We start from the raw sequence: 5,053 nt of genomic DNA, 5'->3' as shown, positions 1-5,053 counted from the left end.
GGAAGGAATGATGCTAAAGCTGAAACTCCAGTACTTTGGCCACCTCATGCGAAGAGTTGACTCATTGGAAAAGACTCTGATGCTGGGAGGAATTGGGGGCAGGAGGAAAAGGGGATGACAGAGGATGAGATGGCTGGATGGCATCACTGACTCGATGGACGTGAGTCTGAGTGAACTCTGGGAGTTGGTGATGGACAGGGAGGCCTGGTGTGCTGCGACTCATGGGGTCGCAAAGAGTCGGACAGGACTGAGTGACTGAACTGAACTGAACTGAAAAACCCTCATGCAATGACTTTGGAATCAGATAACATTAGGCTATACATAATGGAATGTATTGTCCCTTTCTGGCAAAATATCCTTCTGTCACACTTTTAAGCATTCTTCCAAAAATCAAGCAAACCAAGGAAAAAGTGTTTACTTGAAACTCCCAAGAAATAAAGAAGGCAATAGTTTACAGAGGTTTTCTCCAACTTTAAATTGTATTATATCTAAGAAAAAAACAAATCAGGAGCCTTAGGGTTACTATTTGTTATTTTTCTCTTCCTCACTGAGCCTATATTCCATCACAATTACTCAGAACTCCATTGTTTCTGATCTTTTACGAGCCTAGATACATGTTCAAATTAAAAACCAAACACATAAACATTGCAGCAAGGAAAAATCGAAAATCTGAAGCTAGCCTCAGTTTTAAATTTTAATGCTGTATTCTAAATGCCAGTTTGTTTAAGTAATGCTGTTATTCTTTGATCTTAGGTGTTAAAATAGGAAAGTTCTGTGTGAAATTGGCTCCTGGTGTGAAATGTAAGACTTGAAGTTCAAAGATACTAGTGAAATCCAGACCTTGTTTTATTCATTAACTCCTATAAGCAAGTATAACTATTTAGCTAAACAATCCAAGACCTAGCCTGACTGTCGAATGTATACACAGAAGGCCTATTGTCCTTTCCTGAAACACAGAAACGTCTGGGGAAAAGTCACAAAGTGCACTGTGAAAAGCTGCAGGTGAAAACATGTGGATTAAGGTTTAGTCAGTCCTGGGATTGGAGGTGTGGTGAAAAAAATCTAAGATGAAATATCTTGTGGGAGGAGAAAATAGGAGAGAGGTAAGTGGAACTTAGACCCTTGTACTGCCTGCCTGCCAATAGTCCTACTCTCCCGAGAAGCTTTATTCTCTTCCAGCAAATAGCTGGCTTTGGGAAAGATAAAGGCTAAAGACAGAGGCAAACAGCAAGCAGTGAAGCACCCCAGCCCATTTTTCTGTGTCCCACGAGATTGGCAATAGTTGAAATGGGCCGAGTGCCCCACCTGTGTCATGTGGTATAGTGAAATCTCTGCCCACTTTTCTCGTGAGTATGCTACCTTGACTCTGGGCTTTGTTACCACTGCTTCAAACAAAACAGATACCACAGTGACCCATGGACTGAAAACTGTGGTTCCCATGGGGCTGGCACTCATTCAACAATGTGTAATACAAGCCTCAATAATAACAGAGGCAATTTAGAAAGGATGAGAGCAAAGGCAAAAACAATCCTAAGAGCCCTAGAGGAAAAGTACAGTAGATTCATGCAGTGGCTTTCACCTCTCCCATATAACAGTACTGATGGGAAAGATGTTTTCAACTTGGGGGAAGAAACATACCCATGTCTGTGTACACACAAACACACACCTACATACATTCACACAATTTTTAAAATAAATTTTGATTGAAGTAGAGTTGCTGTACAATGTTGCATTCGTTTCTGCTGTACAGCAAAGTGAATCAGCTACACATAAACACATATCTCCTCTCCTTGGTTTCCTTTCCCTCTAGGTCACAACAGAGCATCGAATAGAGCTCCCTGTGCTATATAGTAGGTTCTCATTGCTGCTGCTGCTAAGTCGCTTCAGTTGTGTCCGACTCTGTGCGACCCCATAGAGGGCAGCCCACCATGCTCCCCCGTCCCTGGGATTCTCCAGGCAAGAATACTGGAGTGGGTTGCCATTTCCTTCTCCAATGCATGAAAGTGAAAAGTGAAAAGGAAGTCGCTCAGTCGTGTCCGACTCTTCGCGACCCCATGGACTGCAGCCTACCTGGCTCCGCCATCCATGGGATTTTCCAGGCAAGAGTACTGGAGTGGGGTGCCATTGCTTTCTCCAAGGTTCTCATTAGTTACCTATTTTATACATAGCAGGGTATATATGTCGATCCCAACCTCCCAATTCATCCCATCCTGTTTTCCTCCCTTGGTATCCATAGAAAAGCAAATGTCGTATAATCCCGCATATATGTGGAATCTAGAAAAATGGTACAGATGAACTTATTTGCAAATCAGAAATAGAGACACAGATGTAGACAACAAACTCATGTGTATCAAACAATAATTTTTTAAAGACTGTGACGTAAGCCTCCTCTGTCAAGTTTGGGCCAGTCAGCAGAGTTTCCAGGAATACAGTTGACTGGTCAATGAGGAGTGTTGTCTTTACCACCAACTCTAATATTTTATCCTATTGTTGTTGTGCCATATATATAATTTTTTTTATCACCAGCTCTAAATGTGTGTTTCTCCAGGAACACACATTCATGCTTTACCCTGCAAAAGAACAGTGGCCGTACAGTTGTGCCTAGGAAATAATTAACCTGTAAGAGAAATGCATGCCAGTTTCTAATGCTTAATCCTCACCCTGTGACTCGTGGGTTTAGGGCCCTGAATTCTAAGTGTCTTTCTCTCTGGTAGGGATGAATGTTACCGTGGATTCTCCTTCCCTGAGACAGATACATTGCTCTTTGATAGAATGTTCTGACATTCCTGGAAGAACTGGGCCAGCTCACCAAACAGAACCTACTATGGTTTCATTCTGCAGAAGACCTACCTACTGTAACGATTCCACATCTACCCAAAGAAAAAGAACAAAAGGTAGTGACTCAGTCCCTTTCTGTCCCCCCCAGCCCCCTCCCTGCTCCTGTTTCCTGCATTTAATAAAAGCAGCAGCTAAAATTTAACAGCATTTGGAAAACCATGAAGCCATCTCCTGGAGTTACATGGCATGTTTTATATTATAGAGCTGGGATTAAGAATGGAGGGAGGCTAGATTCTGTTCTCACTCCAAAAACTGGTTTCTTGACATCAGGCTGATATTGATGGTGACTGAACACAGGATGTGTGTTTGCATGTTTGGGGGCAAGTTGAAGAGTAGCAAAGCTAAAAACTCAGTCAATGTGATTTTCATTATCATGGCAAAATGATTGGTTTAACTGACGTTTCTCTGAATTATCTCGAGGAATACATAGTAACCTTCTTAAATATGAGAATTTATTTCAGTAAAAGAGCTTATAGCAAAACTCCTTGGCTTTCTTCAAATGAGGTGTGTTCCAGTTGACATTTAGTTCATCAGGTTTGTGGGTGCACTCGAGGGGTCTGTTCCCGAATACACCAACCTTATTAACCATCACCGGACTCAGCCTATTTCCTCTGGGAAATACAAATTTTTTTGTTTTCAATAAAACATATGGGCCAAATTAGAAAGTAAATAAATGAATACTTCTCAAGAATCCATGATAACACTTGCCGAGCAGTGGGTCAGGCCAGATTTAATCTAAAATATTTCTGCTGTGTGTAAATGATTATGTCATAGCATTTGTCTTTAATTACTCACCTCTTTCCAAAGGTTTGACTCATAATGTGTTTCTCGGTTAACCACAAACACTTGTACTACAAGATTTGTCATATAGATTCACTCGCCCCCATTCTACCCTCCGTTTTTTTGCTCTTTGTAACAACATTGTTAAGTCACAGCTCCTGAAAAAAGAAATTCTGAGACATTATCTAAACCACCCTCTCCTTGATATTTTGAAGATTTCCATGCTAAGAAAAACAACACCATCTCCCCCTGACTCATGAAGACCATTATAGCAGGCTTAATGGAAATGGAAATAACAATAGTGTATCATCATGGTTTTGTACTTATATGGTGTTATTCCTTTGAGAATTTTGAAGAGTTCAAGAACATATGAAAAGAATAAAAGCAATAGGTTGTAGCTTATAAATGAGTACAAGTCAATTAAGCAACCACATACATATTTTTTTTCCTTCATCACTTCACTTCTCACCTCACCTTCCCCTCTGAGAAACAGAATGAATTCTGACTTAATTCTGCATGAATTATATCAGGCTTCTCCTCAGTTCACTGAACTCATATTGTTAATCCACACAGTTTTAACAGAGGTGTTGGCTCCCAGTGGTGACTGTTGCCATCTCTTCAGACTAATCCTGTGTGAAGTTTGGGATTATAGATTTGGGGGAAAACATGGGAAATGATGTAATCCTAAAGGTATGTCCACCTAAGATTTTTTTTGTAGGTAAAGTAAGAAGTACCTAAATGATGTAATTTGGGAGCTTTAAAGGCTTTCTGATTCCCAAATCTCAATCTTACTAACCTGAAATCTCTACTTTGTTTTATTTATTTATTTTGTTAAATAAAAAGGTCTTTGTTAAGGACAGAAATAAGCATATGCACTTTTCTTTGGGTTAAAGTGACAATTTCCCAGTTATTATAGATTTCCAGTACTGGCCAAGGATAATAATGTATTAGCCATGCTCCCAGAGATGACTGGGACCCCAAAATACAAGTCCTCTTTGAGTTGCCCATTGTAATCCAAGTAGTGCTTATTACTATATAATATGGTCCCCAACTCCTTTCTGGGGTTCTTTTTTTTTTTTTTAAGAAAAATAGTATAGTGAGAATCCCAGGGACAGAGGAGCCTGGTGGGCTACAGTTCACAGGGTTGCAAAGAACTGGACACGGTTGAGTGACTAAGACGTACTTAATGTACAATATCGTATCAGTTGTAGGTGTACCAAATCATGATTCGCAATTTTTAAAGGTTATATTCCATCTATACAAGCAAGAGAGTTCCAGAAAAATGTCTATTTCTGCTTTATTGAGTATGCCAAAGCCTTTGACAGTGTGCATTACAATAAACTGTCAATAATTCTTCAAGAGATGGGAATACCAGACCACCTGACCTGCCTCTTGAGAAACCTGTATGCAGGTCAGGAAGCAACAGTTAGAACTG

Source organism: Bison bison, unplaced genomic scaffold, assembly GCF_000754665.1.
Source record: "Bison bison bison isolate TAMUID 2011002044 unplaced genomic scaffold, Bison_UMD1.0 scf7180017864325, whole genome shotgun sequence".
Classification (NCBI taxonomy): domain Eukaryota; kingdom Metazoa; phylum Chordata; class Mammalia; order Artiodactyla; family Bovidae; genus Bison; species Bison bison.
Note: the sequence above shows the minus strand (reverse complement) of the source record.